Source organism: Mauremys mutica, chromosome 7 (assembly GCF_020497125.1).
Source record: "Mauremys mutica isolate MM-2020 ecotype Southern chromosome 7, ASM2049712v1, whole genome shotgun sequence".
Classification (NCBI taxonomy): domain Eukaryota; kingdom Metazoa; phylum Chordata; order Testudines; family Geoemydidae; genus Mauremys; species Mauremys mutica.
In genome coordinates, this window is record NC_059078.1 from 41,367,819 (window position 1) to 41,393,296 (window position 25,478).

Below are 25,478 nucleotides of genomic sequence, written 5' to 3' on the forward strand. Positions count from 1 at the left end.
GTCCGCGCTGTCACTGACCAGAAAAGTGCGCGGACAGATTTCCCGCCGGCGCTTTCAAGGAGAGAGGGCGGGAGTGACGGTTGAATGATGACAGTTACCCAAAACCACCCTCGACACATTTTTCCCCCAGAAGGCATTGGGGGCTCTACCCAGCATTCCAATGGGAAGCAGGGACTGCGGGAACTGTGGGATAGCTGCCCAGAATGCACCGCTTCCAATGTCGACGCTGGCCCCGTTAGTGTGGACTCACAAAGTCGAATTAGTGTCCTTAGTGTGGATACACAAATTCGAATTCATCAGGTCGAATCCACAAATTCGACCTAAGTTAAATCGAACTACTCTTGTAGTGTAGACATAGCCTAAGAGACCTATACGCATACTGTTTTTCTTACACTTGGTGGTTCCGCTCAAGCCCCTTGGTAAATATGGGTCTGTGTCAGCCTGAAGCAGCTGATAAGTCTTCCCTGCTTCTCTGTAAGGCAGATCTTTTAACAGATAAGTTTTGTTTGAGCTCCAGGTTCTCAGCTATGTCTCCAAGAATGGGCTACAAAGTTGCCACTTCACAGCAGTTAACCTGTGCTGGGATGCTCTTTATCTAGGCCATTGTTTACCTTTCCTGCTTGGTTTCTCTAACAACATGGTCTGATCTAACTCCATAGCAAGTAACCCATCAAAAACAAATAATAAAGATGTTTCCCTGTTCTTTTCACTCTTCACTGTGCTAATAGTGATACATAGCTCCCTTTCACTAAAGCCAAGACGGGGTTAATAACAGCATGCTGTAATGAGAACTATAAGGGTATGGTTAACGCTGGTACGTATTGAGTTATGAGGTCCACTATGCATGTCTAACCCTTTTCTAAGCTTTACTATCTGCCTTGGTTCTGTGAGCCCAGATGTCATTGATGTTTTTAAAAACTATCACTACATTCACCAGCAGTGTGTTCCACACAATTATTATACCTTGCATATCAAAGAGGGGACTTTATCCACTTTGAATTTGCCTTTTATTTTCCAGTGCCCTCATGTTCCCACAAATAATCTGCACAGAAGTATATTTTCAGGCATGACCAGAAGAGCACTTATTTGCTAATAGTTGAGGACTGCTAGCTATAAATTGGAATATGCTTTAGATAATCCTCAAAACATCTGAAGCCAGATCCTCAGCTGGTATAAATTGAAGTCAATGAATTTATACCAGCTAAAGATATGGCCTTTGAGTTCTTACCCATACCTAACCATGGAAATTTTTGAAGGGTCACTGTCATGATAACCCAGTCCTGGAGAGTTCTTGCCTTACCATGGAAGACAGCTGTTATCATATGTTTACATTTATTTCCACCACTACCATTATGGTTTCAGCTCATCACTGTATGATTCTTCCTTTTACAGTATTTTAGTTTTATGGGATTAGAGCAACCTGGAAAATAGGGTGAACAGTGTGGAAGCAAAATTTGCAAACAATATAAAATTACGCAAGATAGTTAAGTCCAAAGCAGACTGCGGAGAGTTACAAAGGGATCTCAATAGACTGGCTGACTGAACAAAATGACAAATGAAATTCAGCGGTGATAAGTGCAAATTAATGAACATAGGAAAACATAATTCCAATTATACATACAAAATGATGTGATCTAAATTAGCTGTTAAAATTCAAGAAGATCTTGGAATCATTGTAGATAGTTTGCTGAAAACATCTGCTCAATATGCAGTGGCAGTCAAAAAAAAGCGAACAATGTTAGGAACCATTAGTAAAAGGACAGGTAATAAAATAGAAAATATAATACCACTATATAAATTCATGGTACGCCCACAACTTGAATATTGCATGTAGCTCTGGTCACCCCATCTCAAAAAAAGATATATCAGAAGTGGTAGAGGTACACAGATGAGCAACAAAAATGATTAGGGGTATGTAATAGCTTCCATAAAAGGAGAGATTAAAAAGACTGGGACTGTTCAGCTTTAAAAAGAGACAACTAAGAGGGGATACAATCAGGGCCGGCTTTAGGAAGTGCGGGGCCCAATTCAAATAGTTTCGACGCGGCCCCAGCAGGGATGACTCACCCGGCGGCGCTCCAGGTCTTCGCTCTGGGTCTTCCATGGCACTGAAGGACCCGCCGCCGAAATGCCGCTGAAGACCCGGAGCGAGTGAAGGACCCGCCACTGAAGTGCCACCGAAGACCTGGAGTACCGCTGGGTGAGTAAAAATTCAAAAGGTGCCTAAATTAGGCACTCTTCCTTAGGGCAGGGCCCTCTTAGGCTTGGCGCCTGATTCAGGGGAATCGGCCTAAAGCCGGCCCTGGATACAGCAGAGGTCTATAAAATCATGAATGGTATGGAAAAAGTGAATAGGGAAGTGTTATTTACCCCCTTCACATAATACAAGAACCAGGATTTAGCTGGTGAAATTAATAGGCAACAGGTTGAAAACCACCAAAAGGAAGTACATTTTCACAGAGCACACAATCAGCCAGTAGAACTCATTATCAGAGCATATTGTGAAGGTTCAAAAAAGAACTAAATAAGTTCATTGAGGATAGATCCATCAATGGATACTAGCCAAGATGGTCAGGGATGAAACCCCCATGCTCTGGGTGTCCCTAATCCTCCAACTGCCAGAAGCTGGGACTGGACGACAGTGGATAGATTGCTCAAAATTGCCTTGTTCAGTTCATTCCCTTTGAAGCATTTGGCACCAGCTGCTGTCTGAGACAGGATACTGAGCTAGATGTACCAGTGGTCTGGCTGACCCAAAATGAATGTGTTTATGTTCTCAGTGTAAAGAATAAATGAGGAATCATCATGACACACTGCACATCGGGGAAAAGGGAAAACTGTCTCCACTGCAATCCTATTTAGCAGGCAACATTACAGAGAGCAGGAACAGAGGGTCTCATTCCCCTGTCTTAGGCCACAGCTGCGAGGATGTGCAGTTTTAACTTCCTCCTCCTGAGTAGGCTTATTCCTGAGGCCATCTTTGGTAAATGTAGCCTCCGAGAATGGCTTTAAATACCTCTATGAAAAACAGCAAGTTAAATTACATTAGGGAAATATCCAAAATTACTGGTTTTAAAACCTAAACCTCACTGCAAAGTAGTATGGTGATCACTAAGTAAATTGCTATAAAAGCAATAAGGCTGTTTTCTTAGCAATACCAAGAGGATCTTTTCCATTGTTCTGCCAAGATTCACAGCAGTCACAGATATGTTTAGTTCTTTCTGGAATTCATCACTGCAGTACAGCTGTTGTCTCAGCCAGAGAAAAGCATCAGCCTCCTGGAGAGTCTTAATTAAATAAAAGGCAATTTTGCAGGGTGGGGGAAGTATCATTAAGGAGTCAGCCTTACTATTTGTATGCCATTTGCATAAACGGTTTTGCTGTTTGATTACGTTTACAAATTACATCTAAAGAAAAAGCAATAGCAAAATTATGGCTTCACTAAGACATTGCTGGAACTTGGACTGAGGTAGTGACACCCTTCTGCTATTTGTCAATGAGCATTTCATGGCTTAAAATGTTGAGCGTGTGAATCAAAAGTTAAATATGTGAGTGGTCTGATTTGTGCAGGAGCTGAGCACCTGCAGCTCCTGATAAAATCAATGGGAGTTGTTGGGTGCTCAGTGGGGGGAGAACACAGTTCTCTCAAGTGCCCAAATACAGCACAAGGTGCCTAATTTCAGGCTTCCAAGCTCAGTTTTGGGCTCATATCTTCAGCACTCACTTGACAGTTTTGATGTAAAAATGGATCTGCATCAAACAAGGTTTTATTCCTTGTCTCTAGACCAGCTGCTCATCTTCCTTAGCAACCACTGCTCTAATCCCCATGATACTTTGCAATTCTTCTCCAGTTTGATACTGTCATTAATCAGCCAGCACCCTACAAACCAGGCCACCAGGGGCAGACTGAGGGGATGAGAGAGGGTGCTTAGAAACCTCTTATTTGACGATATGTCCCTTTACACCTATTAGAATTGCAGGAAGGGGTTATTTGCTTGGTGCTGGGTGGGACAGGTTGCAACTTCTCAGCAAATAGTAGATAGTGGGAGAACAGTGTATCCTCGAGATAGGCTATTTCATTCTCTGAGGCTTTATGGCCACTTAAACTGCCCTAAACTCAGTTGAGCATGAGACCACCACAGAGATCAAACAGCTAGAAAACTAAATCATAACATGACTGCTAGTTTCTGGTCTCTTTTCTCCTGTATGTTTATAAGTCTTTTAAAAGCTTAATGTTTAAGTCTAACAGCATCCTTTTCATCTAACTCAGGGGTAGGCAACCTGCAGCACGCAGGCTGATTTTCAGTGCACTCACGCTGCCGGGGTCCTGGCCACTGGTCCGGGGGGCTCTGCATTTTAATTTAATTTTAAATTAAGCTTCTTAAACATCTTAAAAGCCTTATTTACTTTGCATACAACAATAGTTTAGTTATATATTATAGACTTATAGAAAGACCTTCTAAAAATGTTAACATGTATTACCGGCACACGAAACCTTACATTAGAGTGAATAAATGAAGACTTGGCACACAACTTCAGAAAGGTTGTCGACCCCGATCTAACATTTACTGTAGCTTTCATCTCTTTTCTTCCCCACGATGTTTTTAGTGTGTTTTAGTTCTCTTCTGTCTAACTGAAATTATTCCACTGCCATCTTTTTCTTCTGCTGTTGTAAGGTATTAACTCTCCATCCTTGCTTTGTTTCTCCAGTAAATGTTTTGCTTTTTCCCTGTCACTCTCCTACAGGATCTCAATTCTTATAGGCTTTCCCTTTACCCACTTCTTTTCCTGTTCTTCCCCTTCAGATTTGATGGCAAAATCCACACAGAACTCTGCCTTTAAGACCTATCCTACTGCAGCTACCACTACCACCACCATTTGGTACTCCTTCTCCCCAGACCAGTACTGTAATGCTTCTCTCATTCATTGCTATTGTGGATATGGCTGATGGTGAGAAAGCAGCACTGCCTGGGGTGGGCCGGTAATCTGTTGCTGTTAGGCATAAGTAGCCAAGACCCAGTAATTGGATTACAAGGAATTGCAGGAATGGTGACTCATAAGTAAAGCAGGAGTAGCCAGAGCTAAATATGATCTCAAAAAATACTCCATACTCAAAACACTGGGGATGTCAATGCTGGAGCTTACCACCCAACTGCAGCTATTCTGGTTTATAAACACCACTTGACTGCACAAAATGACAATGTACAGGCACATTCTCTGCAATAACTGGTACATGCCTTGGAGTTAATTTACTAGGTTTGAATGACATTAATTAGAAGTAGTTAAAAACAAATGACATCTCAAAGACTTGACACAATAAGCACTGCTGTCTAGTGCCAGACATTTGTTCTGCCTATTCAAGTACACATAGTACTTATGATGATTTCAGTGTACATTGGCACCTTTCATAAGGCAAATAAAGTCACTAGACAGACATAAGTGACAAATATATGAAGCACTGCATGGAAGTAGAATGCATAATATGTTATTAAATGCTGTTTAAAGCCCAAGGCCTGAGATTTGATAGGTACCAAAATTACTGAATGCTCTTTCTTCCAAGAATGAGGATAAAAAGATGGCCTCCTTATTTAATGTGACATTTCAAAGTAGTAGTAAAAGCCCTTCACTGCAAATCTTCAAAAAAGCAAGTGACTAACAGAATCTATATAAATGCTCTTAGAATTTCCAATTGTTGACTGTGGTTATATGCACAAAATTGTGCTTGCAACAAAGCGGCACTATAGCATCAGTGTTGGTGTAAAGTAAGAGTAGGATATCTGAGGTTTCCACTAAAGACAATACTCAAGTTTACAATAACTTGAATAGGATGCCCTTTGTTTTGATAGTTTGTTAGTGTGTGTGAAATGCAAACAGCCTTCTAAAGCACAAAGAAGAAATTCTTATTAGATGAAGACTGGGTATATGTTGGAATCCCTTCATAACCATTTCTGCTTACTGTGGCTATACTGTAGACCAATGGTTCTCAATCAGGGGTATGCGTACCCCTGTGGGTACACAAAGGTCTTCCGGGGGTATAATCAACTCATCAGATAGTTGCCTAGTTTTACAACAGGCTACATAAAAAGCACTAGCGAATTTAGTACAAACAAATTTCATAGACAATGACTTTATACTGCTCTGTATACTATAAACTGAAATGTAAGTAAAATATTTATATTCCAATTGATTTATTTTATAATTATATGGTAAAAATCAGAAAGTCAGCACTTGTTCAGTAATAGTGTGCTGTGACACTTCTGTATTTTTATGTCTGATTCTGTAAGTTTTTAATTGGGGTGAAACTTGGGGGTACAGTAGTCTGGGAAGGTTGAGAGCCACTGCTATAGACAGTAACCACAATGTCCAGTGTTATATCTCTTCCTGCCTGGCTCCAAGATGTCAGACACACAACAATCAAATGTGCCTGGAAGTAAGCAACAAAGCAGCAAATATAGAATCTTGCTTCATCAGGAGACTGGTCTTGAAGAGATGAAAAATGTGGTGAGGCACAGAGTGAGCATTTCAGACAGCCTCGATTGAACCAACCCATCGGGAGATGCAGCTCCATTAAAAGCGGCAACAACCAATTCACTAAATCCTTCTTTCACCTATTACCTGTTTCAGGCTCCCCCTTACCCTTTCACATCTCTACTCTTCTGTTCCATTTTAAGGTATCCATTACACCTTGCACCAGTTACCACTCCATCCAGTACTGAAGTATTACTTTTAAAAGCCCTTGATGCTATGGATGAAATAATTATTCTCTATGAAATGTGATTTCAGACATATGACAAAATGCTTCCTGAAGTCTAACTTCAACACCGAGGTTAGGTGGAAGTGAAGATCAGGGACTTGTTTCTAGTCAAACTCTCAAGTGAAAATCTATTACTTTACTACAGCCAACATTTTCTAACAACCTGATCAGTGCTAAAGAAAAGAGTTGGCTAGCAAATGACTGCATACATAGCTAAAGAATTAACCTTTCCCAATGAAGGCTTCTTTGTTGCACAGTGTCTTGAATAAATTATTTCCCATGAGAACACTACAGGAGCAGGTCTGCCAACCACCATAAAGGTTTTATAAGTGGGCGTGAATCTACTAACCACTCTCCATTGTATTAGGTGTGGAAGGTCACTGGATTCCCCATTAGAAAAAGGGATGGAGTTTGAGTCTCTTGGAGGAGCTTCTCCATGGATCTGCTTAAGCAGTTGAACTTTGAGGGTCTGTCTTCACTGTGTTAAAAGACCCACAGCTGGGCTGGGTTAGCTGCCTCGGGTTCATGGGGTTCATGCTGTGGGGCTATACAATTGCAGTGAGACCCTGTCAGGAGGGAGGTTCTCAGAGCCCGCCAAGCCCAAACATCAACACTGTAATTTTATAGTCCCGCTCTGAGACTCGGGGCTGCAGATTTTTTAATCACACTGCAGATGTACCAATGGATGCTTATCTAAGATAATAAACACAGAATCTTTGAGATTATTCCATCACTGGCTCTACAAGTGCATGTATTTTAGCAATACAGACAATAGGGTTTGGGTGCTTTATATAATTGGTATTTTAGCATCACTGCAAAAAGCTCAACCACCTGATGCAATGTTACAATGCAATATGAGACAGAGAACATAGTCTGGCCTTTTGCATTTTGACCTCAGGTCTCAGAGCAAGAAGGTTTTTGTTGAATGTCTGAAAACTGAAGCAGTTTTGCAACTCTAAGTAAAATATTCATATAGAAATTATGTAAAATGTGCTTAATGCAACTTTTTGTGTGGCGTCTTTTTCCAACTGACTGGAAGAAAAGGGGATGTTGCCCCTTTAAGGGTTACTCTTGCAACTGGTAACAGAGGTGGAGGAAGGGGGAAGTTTACCTTTATGGAGTGGGGAGGAGCAAGAAATGATTGGAGCTGGCTGGGGGTGAGGGCTGGCACTGCCCTTCCACTTGACAAAGCAGGGAGGAGGGATGGGAGGCCCTCTTTCACCTGATGCTCGTTATGGAATGGTTATGGAATGGTTATGGTTATCAAATAAAATGGATTGGAAAAGGTTGTAAAGAAAAGGATCCCTTAAGGGAGCCAAGGAATGAGGTTTTGTGGCTCCCCTGTCTGGGAAAATGGGGAGTCAATCACTCTCCGTTTCTAGACACCCCAACACTCTTACAAGGGAAAGGGGTGAAATCCCAGCAACAAGATGGCTGGGACCAGGTTGTGGATGATGAGGAAAGATTTAAGGAAACTTGCACGGTACAAGCCAGGTACTCTCAGACAGTTTAAGTAAATAAAGTTGTGGCCTAACTAAACCACATTGATTGCCTCCTGTCTTTCTTCCAAGATGGCCAGACCATTCACCAGAACATGCAAAAAGAACCTGCAGCCCTCCTGTTTATTTGGGCCCCAGTTCAGCATAGCACTTCAAAATGTGAATAATCCTATCTCTGTTCAGCAAGGTATCTCAGCATATTCTTGGCTTTAAACATATGCTATGCATGTGTTTTAAGATAAGCAGATACCCAAGTACTTTCTCAGAACACAAAATACATGCTTTAGCATACATTGAATAAGGATGGGATTACTCCCCTGCTTAATTTTATGCACACACTTAAGTGCTTTGCCAAATGGGCCTTGGAAAAATGATAAATATTAACACTAGTAACATTATCGACATAAAAGTATCCCACATACTATTCCTGTGCAGTAAATGGCATATCTCCTTGAGTACAAATACACTTGAAAGTACTTGCATTTACTGTAGTAACTTGTAACAGGAAATGAGTATTAAGTACACAATCTTCTCAAAAAGATGCTTTTCTGTGAAGGAGTACAAATTCAAAACCTTCCTATTGCCAATTTTATCTTATGGAATTGCATCAGCTCACTCACAATGTCTCAGAAACAGAGACATTTCTATCCAACCTACCATTTCACCCTAAAGCTGTAATCTTTTCATAATCTTTAATAAAGCATATAAACAGACAATAGCACTTCCACATTTTACAGTATAAACATACATAAGTGGTATCCTGTGATAGTATGAGACTGCTAGACTACCCAATAAATAACCTTTTAATTCAAATGGCACTTTCCCAAGATACTTATAGCAACTGTTATCCTACAACCCCCTCAAAAATGGTTCTGCTGTGAAAAAGGAGAATGCTGCTGCTTCTGTAGTTTACATAACATAGTGCCAAGAGAGTGCTCTGTGCTCATCTTTTGTTGATGAACCATTTGCTGTTAAAGGACCTTATTTTTTAAATTTGCTATAAGAACAAAGAACGGCCGTACTGGGTCAGAGCAAAGGTCCATCTAGCCCAGTATCTGTCTACCGACAGTGGCCAATGCCAGGTGCCCCAGAGGGAGTGAACCTAACAGGCAATGATCAAGTGATCTCTCTCTTGCCATCCATCTCCATCCTCTGACGAACAGAGGCTAGGGACACCATTCTTACCCATCCTAACTAATAGCCATTTATGGACTTAGCCACCATGAATTTATACAGTCCCCTTTTAAACATTGTTATAGTCCTAGCCTTCACAACCTCCTCAGGTAAGGAGTTCCACAAGTTGACTGTGCGCTGCGTGAAGAAGAACTTCCTTTTATTTGTTTTAAATCTGCTGCGTATTAATTTCATTTGGTGACCCCTAGTTCTTGTATTATGGGAATAAGTAAATAACTTTTCCTTATCCACTTTCTCAACATCACTCATGATTTTATATACCTCTATTATATCCCCCCTTAGTCTTCTCTTTTCCAAGCTGAAGAGTCCTAGCCTCTTTAATCATTTCCTCGTATAGGACCCTCTCTAACCCCCTAATCATTTTAGTTGCCCTTTTCTGAACCTTTTCTAGTGCTAGAATATCTTTTTTGAGGTGAGGAGACCACATCTGTACACAGTATTCGAGATGTGGGCGTACCATGGATTTATATAAGGGCAATAATATATTCTCAGTCTTATTCTCTATCCCCTTTTTAATGATTCCTAACATCCTGTTTGCTTTTTTGACCGCCTCTGCACACTGCGTGGACATCTTCAGAGAACAATCCACAATGACTCCAAGATCTTTTTCCTGACTCGTTGTAGCTAAATTAGCCCCCGTCATGTTGTATGTATAGTTGGGGTTATTTTTTCCAATGTGCATTACTTTACATTTATCCACATTAAATTTCATTTGCCATTTTGTTGCCCAATCACTTCGTTTTGTGAGATCTTTTTGAAGTTTTTCACAATCTGCTTTGGTCTTAACTATCTTGAGTAGTTTAGTATCATCTGCAAACTTTGCCACCTCACTGTTTACTCCTTTCTCCAGATCATTTATGAATAAATTGAATAGGATTGGTCCGAGGACTGACCCTTGGGGAACACCACTAGTTACGCCTCTCCATTATGAGAATTTACCATTAATTCCTACCCTTTGTTCCCTGTCCTTTAACCAGTTCTCAATCCATGAAAGGACCTTCCCTTTTATCCCATGGCAGCTTAATTTACGTAAGAGCCTTTGGTGAAGGACCTTGTCAAAGGCTTTCTGGAAATCTAAGTACACTATGTCCACCGGATCCCCCTTGTCCACATGTTTGTTGACCCCTTCAAAGAACTCTAATAGATTAGTAAGACATGATTTCCCTTTACAGAAACCATGTTGACTATTGCTCAACAGTTTATGTTTTTCTATGTCTGACAATTTTATTCTTAACTATTGTTTCGACTAATTTGCCCGGTACCGACGTTAGACTTACCGGTCTGTAATTGCCGGGATCACCTCTAGAGCCCTTTTTAAATATTGGCGTTACATTAGCTAACTTCCAGTCATTGGGTACTGAAGCCGATTTAAAGGACAGGTTACAAAGCTTAGTTAATAGTTCCGCAACTTCACATTTGAGTTCTTTCAGAACTCTTGGGTGAATGCCATCTGGTCCCGGTGACTTGTTAATGTTGAGTTTATCAATTAATTCCAAAACCTCCTCTAGTGACACTTCAATCTGTGACAGTTCCTCAGATTTGTCACCTACAAAAGCCAGCTCAGGTTTGGGAATCTCCCTAACATCCTCAGCTGTGAAGACTGAAGCAAAGAATCCATTTAGTTTCTCCGCAATGACTTTATCATCTTTAAGCGCTCCTTTTGTATTTTGATCGTCAAGGGGCCCCACTGGTTGTTTAGCAGGCTTCCTGCTTCTGATGTACTTAAAAAACATTTTGTTATTACCTTTGGAGTTTTTGGCTAGCTGTTCTTCAAACTCCTCTCTGGCTTTTCTTATTACACTCTTGCACTTAAGTTGGCAGTGTTTGTGCTCCTTTCTATTTGCCTCACTAGGATTTGACTTCCACTTTTTAAAGGAAGTCTTTTTATCTCTCACTGCTTCTTTTACATGGTTGTTAAGCCACGGTGGCTCTTTTTTAGTTCTTTTACTGTTTTTCTTAATTTGGTGTATACATTGAAGTTGGGCCTCTATTATGGTGTCTTTAAAAAGGGCCCATGCAACTTGCAGGGATTTCACTTTAGTCTCTGTACATTTTAACTTTTGTCTAACTAACCCCCTCATTTTTGTATAGTTCCCCCTTTTGAAATTAAATGCCACAGTGTTGGGCAGTTGAGGTGTTCTTCCCACCACAGGGATGTTGAATGCTATTGTATTATGGTCACTATTTCCAAGCAGTCCTGCTATAGTTACCTCTTGGACCAGTTCCTGCGCTCCACTCAGGATTAAATCAAGAGTTGCCTCTCCCTTGTGGGTTCCCGTACCAGCTGCTCCATGAAGCAGTCATTTAAAGTATCAAGAAATTTTATCTCTGCATTTCGTCCTGAAGTGAAATGTTCCCAGTCAATATGGGGATAATTGAAATCCCCCACTATTATTGGGTTCTTAATTTTGATAGCCTCTCTAATTTCCCTTAGCATTTCATCATCACTATTACTGTCCTGGTCAGGTGGTCGATGATAGATCCCTAATGTTATATTTTTACTAGAGCATGAAATTTCTATCCATAGAGATTCTATGGAACATGTGGATTCGCTTAAGATTTTTACTTCATTTGAATCTACACTTTCTTTCACATATAGTGCCACTCCTCCCGCTGCACGACCTGTTCTGTCCTTCCGATATATTTTGTACCCCAGAATGATTGTGTCCCATTGATTGCTCTCAGTCCACCAGGTTTCTGTGATGCCTATTATATCAATATCCTCCTTTATCACAAGGCACTCTAGCTCACCCATCTTATTATTTAAACTTCTGGCATTTGTGTACAAGCACTTTAAGAACTTGTCCCTGTTTATTAGCCTGCCTTTTTCTGATGTGCCAGATTCTTTTTTATATGACTGTTTATCATCTGATCCGGCCCTTACATTATACTCTTCAGTCCTCTGCTCCTGACTATATCCTGGAGATTCTCTATCATCAGACTCTCCCCTAAGAAAAGTCTGTGTCCGATCCATACGCTCCTCGGCAGCAGTCGGCTTTCCCCCATCTCCTAGTTTAAAAACTGCTCTACAACCTTTTTAATGTTTAGTGCCAGCAGTCTTGTTCCACTTTGGTTTAGGTGGATCCCATCTCTCCTGTATAGGCTCCTCCCATCCCAGAAGTTTCCCCAGTTCCTAATGAACGTGAACCCCTCTTCTCTACACCATCGTCTCATCCACGCATTGAGACTCTGAAGCTCTGCCTGCCTACCTGGCCCTGCGCGTGGAACTGGGAGCATTTCTGAGAATGCCACCATAGAGGTCCTGGATTTCAGTCTCTTCCCTAGCAGCCTAAATTTGGCTTCCAGGACATCTCTCCTACCCTTCCCTATGTCATTGGTACCTACATGTACCACGACCACCGGCTCCTCCCCAGCACTACACATAAGTCTGTCTAGATGCCTCGAGAGATCCGCAACCTTCGCACCAGGCAGGCAAGTCACCATACAGTTCTCCCGGTCATCACAGACCCAGCTATCTACGTTTCTAACAATCGAATCTCCCATTACTAACACCTGCCTTTTCCTAGAAACTGGAGTTCCCTCCCCCGAAGAGGCAACCTCAGTGCAAGAGGCAACCCCAGCACCATCTGGAAGGAGGGTCCCAACTACGGGAAGGTTTCCCTCTGCTCCCATTGACTGCTCTGCTTCCCTGGGCCGTTCTTCCTCCTCAACAGCATAGGGGCTGTCTGAGCGGAGGTGGGACAATTCTACAGTGTCCTGGAAAGCCTCATCAACATACCTCTCTGCCTCTCTTAGCTCCTCCAGCTCCGCCACCCTGGCCTCCAAAGTCCGTACATGGTCTCTGAGGGCCAGGAGCTCCTTGCACCGACTGCACACATATGCCACCCGCCCACAGGGCAGGTAATCATACATGCCACACTCCGCGCAATAAACTGGATAGCCCCCACTCTGCTATCACAAACATCATCTCCCTTTCAGAGCATAAGAGTTATGGAAAGGGAAAAGAATGTTAAGTTTGCCCAGTTAAAACAAAAAATGTCCACAGAAGTTAGAGATAAAGTCCAACAGCTACACAAGCTAGGTCTCACTGCCCAGCTGTTATAGATTCAGCAATATAAAAGCTGGCATTTTCACATATATTTTTTAAGACAACATAGGTATTATTTATGTGGGCCTAAGGCCAAAGTAATATTGCTGTACAAACCCTTAATTTAGGAACGTTATTGAGTATTGACATTTTAAGGGGCAGAGTCTACTCAGAATTAAACCAAAGTAAATCTTGCATTATTGAATTAATGCTAAGAGAATTACTCCAAGATTGTACAAAGGTATCTGAGAAGATTATCTTAGTTCATGAAATTTTAAGATTGCAGTGTATTCTTCAACACTGTCTGTTGTGGCTTCTGAAATAGTCCCCGGCTCATTAGAACAGAGGGTCTAGTCAGACTTTGGAAACAAATCTGTAGAATTGCTTACACATTCACACACCATGATTATATGCAGAAATAGTCAGACGCATTTAACTGGCCCCTCTGTACTCGTACAAACTCTTTGCTGAATTCTTTCTGATTGACTCCATTGAAGTCAATGATACCAAGACAACAGAGAATGAGGCACCCAACCATTGTAATACATGTGCACGCACCAGGTAGGTCCTGTGAATGCTCAAAATATACTTGCATTATTTGCAGGCTTGGCAGACTTCACTTATTATTTTTGTTATAATTTCAATAGAGGATATCATTGTTTATTTTTAAGAATATTTTTTCTCTATTTATATTTAAATTTTTACAGTTGTGGAAAATTATTGGGGGTGGCGAGACAATGAAGGGAACATTAATTATTAATAACAGCAGACATGTAGATTCAAAAAATTAAAGCTTTATAATCAATAAAACACAAATTGTCATCATCACGTCAAAATATGCAAAGTAAATATCCTTAAATTAAACTGTAATGAGTTCTGAAGCAGCATTTTTCTTATGTTCCCTATCTATAAATTTCAGTCATCATCAATAGAAATATTTTTCATCGATTGGTGTGTGTATGGTGAAATCAATGTTTACCAACAAAAATCTAAGCCTTCCAAACCTAATTATTAGATGTCTTTTGCTTTCAATGTTGAAAGTTCAAAAAGGCATTTTGGAATGTCCAATAACCATACTTCAAATTTCACAAAAACAGAACAATTCAAGAAGGGACCTTTAAAAAGTTCATCTTTTAAATTATTGTCTTCTGATCAAAATGGTCTTCAGAATAGGGTTAATGTTTCTATTGTAACAAAACAAAACCACAAGTGATAGCACATCACTGTCTCAACATTTTTAAAATAGTTTCAAGACACTGAAAAATTCAACTCTAAACTAGAAATTCTCAGAATTAGTGAGCAATGCAAAACTGGGGCGAATGGGAACTCTACTGCTCCCTACAAATTCAACTGGAGAAGTCAGTTCTGGCAATCCCTATAATAAGGCATAACCGCACAATTTAAAACAATCTAATATAATCAGTAGAACTTCTACGCAAGATTGTCATATCATATAATGTTCTATGGTTTGGTTTTAATTGCAATTATCTAATATGAAAATTTCAAGTATTACAGGACATCACATTAAATTCTTTAAATCAACTGCTGCATAAGCCAAATTAGATAGAAAATAAAAATATTCAAGTGAGAACAGAGCCGCCCAGAGGATTCAGGGGGCATGAGGTCTTCGGCAGTGGGGGGTCCCCTGCTGCCAAATTGCCGCCGAAGACCTGGCACTTCGGCAGCGGGTCCTGGGATGGAAGGATCCCCCACCGTGGGTCTTCGGGGCACTTCAGCAGCGGGTCCCGGAGCAGAAGGACCCCCCGCCGCTAAATTGCCGCCGAAGACCCGGAGCAGAAGCAGCTCCGGGAGCCTGGGCCCCGCGAGAGTTTTCCAGGGCCCCTGGAGCAAGTGAAGGACCCTGCTCCAGGGGCCCCGAAAAGCTCTTGTGGGGGCCTCTGCGAGGCCCGGGGCCTGTGGCAAATTGCCCCACTTGCCCCCCCCAGGCGGCCCTGAGTGAGAAAGGAGACAAGTGGAGGAAAAAGTGTGAGGGTAGACAAAAAAGGAGGAATGGTTCATTGTTTAGAGCAGAAGCCTAGGACTTGGGAGACCCAGTTCAGTTTCCTGCTCCATGACAGACTTCCTGTGTGAGCTTGGTCATGTCACTTAGCCTCTTTGTACCTATGTTCCCCATCTATAAAGGGGGGAAATAGCCCTTTCCTAATTCACATGGTTATTGGGAGGATAAATACATGACAGATTGTGAGGTGCTCTGCTCACATAGTATTGCAATGGGGGCCATATGACTACATTAAAGAAGAGATCAGTCCTGGAGTAAACAAAATTCAAACTTTCCTAATGATCATGGAGTTCTGAAGATGCCATGCAGAAAGCATGTGGAAACAGGGCCTTCTGGTCCCATACTATGTGTATATGCAATTATAAATACTAGGGGCACAATTTGCCCATAACTGCTTAGCCACAGCAGCTGACCTAAGCATTCTCTCCAGCCCTATGCTGATATGCCTGCTCCTCAAAGCAGAGCTCAAATCCTAGGGAACCTTGTTCATCAATTTGCTCCATTTGTGACTTGAGCAGTGGTCCCAGAGAATAGAGCAGGGGCCTGAATAGGGCTTCCAATTTTGCTTGGACATATTCCTGGAGATTTCATCACAAGACAATCTTTAATTAAAGATTAATCTTCAATTCCTGGAGACTCCAGGACAACCCTGGAGGGCTGGCAACTGTAGGCCTGAATGGAAAATGGTCATAGTAATGGAGTTCTGCAGGTGGGAAGCAACATTAGGCATTTTAACCTGGAAGAATAAGATCAGGTTTGCCAATTTTGTTGCTAGCTCTGTCTCTAGATCACTGTGTGGTCTTAAAGCCCCTTTACCTTTGTCTGTTTCCCTTTTCATAAAATGGGACTATTACTTCTACCCACCTCTCAGAGGTATTACATGAAGTCACGTTTGTACACTGCTTCTAACAGATGAAAAGCATTATAGCTGTTCCCAGTTTCCTATTATAACACAAGAAAAGCTATTGGACACTTTTTAAGTAATGATAAACAATTTACTTAACACGTTGCAGAGAACTGTACAGATAAGTGTTGCTAAATTGGCTCCCTGGCTCCAAGTGCAGTAGAAACCTGCTTCTGCTGATAAGGGTTACTGCATGATGACTCCCCTCGTATAAAACACTATGGGTAACTTTGGCTCATACAATCATTACAAAGAGCTATAAAATGCTAATTGTTATAGGGGAACAGGGGCAGTAGAACCAGGGGAGAGAGGGAATGCGACTGCTGCAGTCCCCGGCCTCAGGCCAGGGAGCAGGATCCAGGTGTGCTGGAACAGGCCCAGGAGCAAGTAGGAATCCCTGGGACCCTCCTTATCAACCTGGAGCTGGCTACCGCTTCCACACCACCCCCTTCCTTCGCCTAGCTCGGTACATCCCCTCACTCCCACTCCTATTGTTTCCCCACACACACACACACACCCCTCCATTCGCAAGGAGCTTCTGGCCCCAGTTAGGGGAGAGTAGGCAACAGACTACGAAATATGAATAATTTTGCATGCAAATGTTCATTCAGAAGTCTATGTACTTTCAATCTTGGGTACAAAAGTGGAACACTGGAAGGCTTGAGGGTAAATATCTTTTAATTAGTAATTAATTAGTAATGGCTTAAAATATTAAAATACAGTTGCCTTTGACAAGTCTACATTTACCAAGTTTTCATCAGACCATAGCAGATGATGCATGTCACAGTCTTTGGGAAGATTACCCCCCCAAGTGTCCCCCTTGCACCCCTTTTGAGTTATATGCCCTCACCTCCACTTTTCATTGGGATGAGACTCATAATATGACCACACTCTGACTGGGTCTCCAGGTTATACCTCCTGGTAACCAACTATGAAACCTAACAGTACCTGCAAGAGTTTTCCTTCATGAACCTGTGAACAGTAAGCGTTTGCAGAGGCACAAAAGCACCTTCTTCAAAGCAAAGTAGGATTTATTTGCCAAAAGCACTCAGAAATGAATTTAAAAAAACAGATCAATACGCATGCTGCTACACTCGGCATTTCTCCTTACTAGACAAAACTTAGCCTTGATGCACCCCCTTTTCTCTTGGGGAGCAAATTATAACCTGCTTGCTGCAGACCCTCACTCAAAGTCAGTCTGTCAACCTGCAACAGCTGACTTTTCTTCTTTCTGCAGGGGAAAATCTATTAACTGATCTGTGCATTTTGATCTGCAGGCTTTCACCCCAGCAAAACAGCTACATAACCAGGCTTGGGGCTAAGGAGTTGCCTCTTCACAGCCTCAAGAGTGGCTGTTGTGTTTGAGTGTGTGTTAGGATCAGAGGTGAAAGTAAGCCAGTACGGGCTGGTACGGAGGACTGGTAAGAAAAAGAGACTGCGTGAGGGAGGGAGAAGCCTGCCCCCTGCATAAGAGTAGTTTAAACTCAGCTGTTCCCTGAGCGGTTCAACCCCCCCGGGGTTAGGAGTGGTTTCTGGCATCCTTGTTAATTTCACTCACAGTAGCTGGGGGGATGTATTTGACCATGGCAGGGGCAGTCCTTGTCTGCCCCCGGAGATGAGGGGATCTCTCTCCAATACTAATATACACAACAAATACAAGCATTTGGCTGCACAGCTTAAATCCAGAGCTAATAAAAGCAGGTGGAAGGGGAAAACTCACTGTCACATTGGTTTCTGTCTCCTCCCTCCCCCTCCTTCAGCCAGGCTGCAGACAAGGCTCTGCATTCCTCCTCACCTCCACCACCACCCTCAGCAGGGGTTCTCCTCTATGCTCTAGCTTGCAGTAGGGAGACTGGCTGAGATGCCTGCTGCTGCTGCCTGCATAAGAACAGTTTAAACTCAGCTGTTCCCTGCGCAGTTCAGCCCCCAGGTTAGGAGCCGTTTCTGGCATCCTTGTTAATTTCATTTCCAGTTGTTGTTGTGGGGGAGGGTGTGTATGACCATGGCAGGGGCAGTTCTTTTCTGCCCCCGGGATGAGGTGATCTCCTATGCACAAAAAACGCAATCAAAATCAGGAACCATTTCCAAGTTCAAATCTATCCCATTCCCTCCCCAGCAGAGGGTCATGGTTGTGATGTCCACACTGCTTGCAGATCCTCTTTGAAATGTTACTGAACTGAGCAGGGAACAGCTGAGTTTAAACTCTTCTTGTGCAGGAGGCAGGCTTCTCCCTCCCTTAGCCAGTCTCCCTGCTCCCTGCTGCAAGCTAGAGGGAAGCCCCTGCAGCTGCTGAGTGCCAGGAAGGGAGAAAGCACAGAGCCTAGTGTCGGCAGCCTGGCTGGAGGAGGAGGGAAGACACGGAGAAATATGTGACAATGAGTTTTCACTTTTTCAGGCTTATTCCAATAGTAAAGTTTTATTACAGACAGTACTGGTAGTAGTAATAGTAGCTTTATTTTCTCTATCTATGTCATGCAATGGGAGGGATCTATGAAGTACATAGGAGAGGTGGGTTGCTTGCGATTGGACCATATGGGTAAGAAATGTAAATTACTTTCGCCCCTGCCCAAACCTCAGGGCTCCCAGCCGCCTCTGCAGCTGGTAGCTCCGGGGGTGATTTAAAGGGCCCGGCTCCTAGCTTCAGCCGAATCCCCAAGCCCTTTAAATCCTGATTTAAAAGCCCCAGGATTTAAAGGCCCCACCTCTTCTGATAGAGGCCACGCCTCTTCTGGTTGAGGCCCCTCCCCCTCCACAGGACTCTGGAGTACCGGCAAGTCCTTTAAGTTACTTTCACCCCTGGTTAGGATGCTCTGGATATAGGCCATTGTGTTACTTTTTTTGCTTGGTTTCCCTAACAGTTGTTTGATCCAACTCCACAGCGAGTAACCCACCACAAACATATACAGAGAAACTTGCCCCACCTTCACAAAAGATGTATATTTTCCAGTTCTGCATACTACATATTGGGGGACGCTGTTGAGCCAGTATCTCCAATGCCAGAATGCTAAACAAACTTTTCAATGGCAATCTACTACAAAGATGGACAACTTGAGACTATTTAAGTGATGGATAGTTATTTCATTTTTAATATGTTAAGTCAAAAGATCTAAATCAAGTAAAACTAAGCTCAAAATCTGCTTCTGCTAAGTTTGAGGCTGACAGAACAACCTGGCAATTAACATTAAATGTACCTGAGACAAACAGTGTGTTAAAATACTAAATGTGGATAGAAATTCTAAGCACACCTATAGAGCTATAAAAATGTGTTGTATTAGGGTGTGACAAAACATTTTCCATAACTGATTGGTACAGTAAAGGATCAGCATTCTTTCTATGTCAAATAATTTCCAATCAATTAAGAGCTACTGCACTCTATTTCATATTGATCATTAACATAAGTAGAACAGGTGCTAAGGGCTGTCCAAAAGCAAGTGTGATTGAATGTATTTCCCTCTTTAGTGAATTTTCATGACACTTGAAATAGTGAGATTTCCATTCTGGAAATTAAAACAGAAGACAGAACACGAAGTTTGAAACAAAGTCAGATGAAACAGAACAGACTGATGGGTTTGGTCACAGAGACGCCCTTGAGACTGTCACCTGATGTGCTGAAAATACCTCTGAGCCCGTATTCTCTGCCAGTTTGGGCCTCCAGAAACCTGCCTTGTCGAGCCAGACATGCCAGTCTGCTCCAACAGAGACCCAGGGTCTGAACCATGTCCCCCAAAGCTGCAGACTTAACTGAAAACAGCTTAAGAAGTGCTCCAGTCTCCAGCACCCAGATACCCAGTTCCCAATGGGGTCTAAAACCCAAATAAATCCATTTTACTCTGTATGAAGCTTATTCAGGGTAAATTCAAATTGTCCGCCCTCTATAACACTGATCAAGAGCTATGCACAGCTGTTTGCTCCCTAGGTATTAATTACTCACTCTGGGTTAATTAATAAGGAAAAGGTGATTTTATTTAATGGTTCTAAGTAATGACAGAACAAAGTAAGTTACCAAGAAAAATAAAGCAAAACACGCAAGTCTAAGCCTAATACATTATGAAACTGATTACAGATGAAATATCACCCTCAGAGATGTCCCAATAAACGTCTTTAACAGCTTTAAACTCCTTCCTAGCCTGAGCCCAATCCTTTTAAAACAACATTGTAGTTTATGGCCTGGGCCAAGCAATCACTCACACCCCCGTAGTTACTGTCTTTTGTTCCAGTTTCTTTCAGGCATCAATTTGAGGTGATGAGGCTATCTCTTGAGCCAGCTGAAAACAAAATGGAGGGGTTTCCAGGGTCTTTTATATTCTCTCTCTTGTGGGTGGAAACCTCTTTGTTCTCCTGTGCAAAATCACAGCAACAAGATACAGTTTGTAGACACCTGGGCAAGTCACATGTCCATGAATAATTCAGCTTTTTGCAAGCTGACACCATTGTTTACATGTTAGTTTGAACATTCCCGGGAAACCTCAGATGTGGATTGGTGTCTCCCAAAATCCATTGTCAGTTAAGTGTTTCTTACAGAGGGTATGGCTACACTTGCAGCTGTAGAGTGTTTTAAGTTAAACCAGCCTTCGTAGAGCACACTAGGGAAAGTGCTCCAGTCTGTTCACACTGAGAGCTGAAAGCGCACTGGCATGGCCACATTTGTAGCACTTGCAGCTGCATTGGGAGCAGTGCATTATGGGCAGCTATCCCAGCATTCAAGAGGCTGCAATGTGCTTTTCAAAAGGGGGATGGGATGAAGTGTGACAGGGAGTATGGGGGGAGATAGAGTGGGGTTTTGGGGTGCTGAGAGTGTGTCAGCACTCTATCTTATAAGTTCAGACCCCCCCTCCCTCCCTCCCCTCTCTCTCTCTCACTCAAAGCAAACAGTAGCTGTTTTTTTTCCTCGAGCACCGCACTCCAAACGGAGCCCCCCGCCTCTATCTACTCACTCAAAGGCAAACAGTAGCTGTTTGTTTTTTTTTCTCAGACCAGATAAGCAGCCTGTCTCGGAACTGGAGCTTTGAAAGGGCACTTCCGCCTCCAGAGTTCACAACAAAGACAAGAGAGACCACCTCACTTAAGAGGATTATGGGATGCTTCCGGAGGTCAATCAGTGAGTAATAACGTTACTCCTCGTTTACAATGGAGCTGCAGCGATTCACCCAATATGCAACAGCTGTTAATCCTCTAGGGAAGGTGGAGTACCAAGACCGCTCTAGCCAGGGAGTTAGAGCACTCTCCGTGCCTTGCCAGTGTGTACGGGGAGTAAGGTAGAGTGCTCTGGGAGGCTTTATTGCGCTATAAAGTGCAAGTGTAGCCAAGCCCATTGATTCACTTACTGAGAATAGTCTTTTTTCAAGAAACTGACCAAATGCTTCACTGAGGCTACTTATAATCAAACACATTGAGATACTAATACATAGCCAATATTCATAACTTCAAATACAAAAATGATACACACATACAGACAGCATAATCATAACCAGCAAACTACAATCTTTCCATAGACACCCCACTTGACCTCCTTTGTACAAGACCTGGTACAACCATAGGACCCTGGTTGCAACAATGATCTATATGGTCACAGTTCATGTCAATAACATCACACAGACATTCTTAGAAATAATTTCAATATGTTTATGTGATATAACACTGCTTTTCAAAAGACTATATTTTGGTATTCTAGTTTATGCGCACCTACAAAACTTCAGACAACACTACATCTCTTAAGGTAGGTGATTTAATAAGAAGATGAGTGCCAGTATAGATCAGAAGTATGTGCAATCACAGGCAAACCCTTTAGCTATTTCAGTACTCAGGTATAGCGGTACCTCTAAACTGGACTTCGAGACTTCCCTCATTCTAAGGCAGTGACCATCTTCGCTATGATGAGCTAGAGTTGGAACAAAGCATGATTGCCTTTACCTTTTGTCATTTCCAGGCAGACATATCTGTATTAAACAGCAATTTTAATCTTTTCCAAAATCTGGGAAACTGGTGTTAGAATACGTATACAAATGTTTTCCCAGAGATCTTGAAAATAACCACTATCTTTTATAGACAGCAACTCCTTTCAGTCAAAGAAATCTGCTCAATTGCCAAGGCCTGTCCTAATTATGTGGCAGCTAGGGGTATGATGAGATTAACTCTGTCACTGAAACTACTGAACACATTCAACTAGTACATACAGTACAGGGTGATCTGCTTTGGAATATCTACATTCTATATATCAGGGGGTTCATGTGCTGATCTCTATACGGTGTAGTAGCAAAACTACAGAAGACTGTATAAAAATTTCATCTGAGTAATCAAACTTTCTTTCCATTAATTATTAATTTATTACATCAAGCTAGGTTATGCCTTTCGGCATAGTTCCTTCCCTGTTCCCTTCTTTCCCCAGGATGGAAAGAAGCTAGTGTAGACCTTGAAAGGGTTTTGCTTACTTCTTTCACTTGCTTAGCTACTCTGGCCAATGAGCTGTGGGAGGCACAATCAAGGCACAATCAAGGCTCTTCCGCCTCCCGGCTGGAGAAGGGCCAAAAGAGTAGAAGATGTGCTCTGCACCAGACCTGTATCCATGATCTGGGCCTTTCCCCAGCCAGGAGGTGGCAGAACCTTGATTGTACTCTAGTCCCACATTAAGAAAGGGACAGATAAGACAGAAAATATCATAATGCATCTCTATAAATCTATGGCATGCCCACTTCTTGAATACTGCGTGCAGATGTGGTCGCCCCATCTCAAAAAAGATGTATTGGAATTGGAAAAGGTTCAGAAAAGGGCAACAAAAATTATTAGGGATATGGAACAGCTTCCGTATGAGGAGAGATTAATAAAACTGGGACTTTTCAGCTTGGAAAAGAAATGGCTAAGGGGGGGATATAATAGAGGTCTATAAAATCATGACTGGTGTGCAGAAAGTAAATAAGTGTTATTTACTCCAAAAGAACTATATAAATTCATGGAGCATAGGTCCATCAGTGGCTATTAGCAGGATGGGTATGGATGGTGTCCTTCGCTCTGTTTGCCAGAAGCTGTGAATGGGCAACAGGGGATGGATCGCTTGATGATTACCTGTTCTGTTCATTCCCTCTGGGACACCTGGTATTGGCTACTGTGGGTAGACAGGATACTGGGCTAGATGGATCTTTGGTCTCACCCAGTATGGCCGTTCTTATGTACAGCTGGCATGTGTCACAATTTTACCTCTTAAAAGGAAAAAAATCTTTAGTAATCAGGATTTCATAGCTTTGTTCATAGCTTTGAATTCAAATTATAGATCAACCCAATAGTGAGAATTTATGGGGTTTTGAAACAAATTTTGAAAAATACATGATCTAATCTTCACTATCCTAAGAAACTGATAAAGCTCTGAAATTTGAAAAAAAACAGTATTGCATTCTCATCATAAAAAAGGCTAACTTAATTCAGTAAAAGCAGCATCTATAAGGCACCACAGGACTCTCTGCTGCTTTTACAGATCCAGACTAACACGGCTACCCCTCTGATACTTTTCAGTAAGAATTTTAAGCAAAGTGTTAAAAATTAGTTTTTACCCAAGCTGATTAGTTCAAAATGCATTTTGCTGTTATCAGTAAATGATGTGAAGAAATAACTTTTTACTATCAAGTGTTCAAATCACAAGCAACAGTCAACGTATTACTCAAACTACTTCAGAGCCTTAATGCATTTTCAACTTTATAGCACTTCACTGGCATTCTCTTACATCCCATATCTACAACTAAGCAGGAATTGGGTAGGACTCAGCAAAAAGAGATCTTTAAAATATCCTGAATTGCATTCTATTATGGGAACTGGTAACAGCACTCACTAGAATGTGATATGTAAGAACTGTGCATTGCATGTAACTGTAGAATTAAAAACTGATGAGCAAAATCCATTGTGAAAACTTGAAGGGCAGTTTCACCTTGCTAAGGTAATTAGACCTCATAAGTTGTTTGTCAGAATGCTGACTCTGGGTTGTGTGAAACTTAAAGATCTTTCCTCCACCTACTGTAACTGAGGTAATAGTATTAAGATGACAATTCATAAAACAATTACACTGTAACAATTCTGATTACTACAAGAATTCCATACATTTACTCAAATGCCAGAGTATATCCTCCTTGTCTTTATTCATAGAGATATTTTACTCAAGTATTTTTCACTAAACGTTTTTCCTTAAAAAAAAAAATCTGTTCAGTTCATATTTTGATAATCCTACTAAACATTTTAAATACTGAATATCTCATTACTATGAAAATACCTATTTGGTCTTTAATACCTCCAGTTTTAATTCTATCAACTCACCCTCTACAATATGGCATTGAAATAAAAGTGCTCATTTTGATAAAAGCTTTATATGCTCATGGACTACATCCTGAAAGGAAGGTTTTCTGTAGAACTACTGCTCTGTCTTTACCTAAAATGATTGCTAATGCATGTGATACTCCAAAATGTACAAGGACTGACATTTGCTGCTTACTTGCCACACTGCTGCAAGCAGTGTTAAAAGCACCTGACCAAGTAAGCGCTTTGCAGAAAGATGAAAAATTACAGCTGACCAATCACTACCGGACAATGTGAAGAGGTGTGTGTGAAATCTTGCTTTTGAGGGCAATATTTGTTTCATGTATCCAAGAGAACAGTAGCTTTCTTATTTTAATGCAGAAAGTTAAACTGCTCTAAACCTGAGTTAAAGGTGTGGGTTTTTTCCTGTATGACTGAACCATCTCAACAACTAAGCATAGTTTTTTTCAAAGTGAGCAGTGGCGATTTTCTGGAATATGTAAATTTTTGGTGTCCAGTTTGATTCTTCAAAAGGGCCTGACTTTCAGAAATTGCTGAGCACTTTGCCTTTGTCAGGCCTCCTTAAGTTGTGAAGTTGGACACCTAAAAACGAAGGAGCCTGAAATCACTAGTCGCTCCTTTGGTCATAGTTATTCAACATTCACAATATTTGACTGTTCACCTTGCTGCTATAAATCATACAGAGTAAATTACAAAACTCAGATCATTTGCTAATATGAGATTCCAACTGCATTACACAATTCAAATTATAAAACAGCAATTTC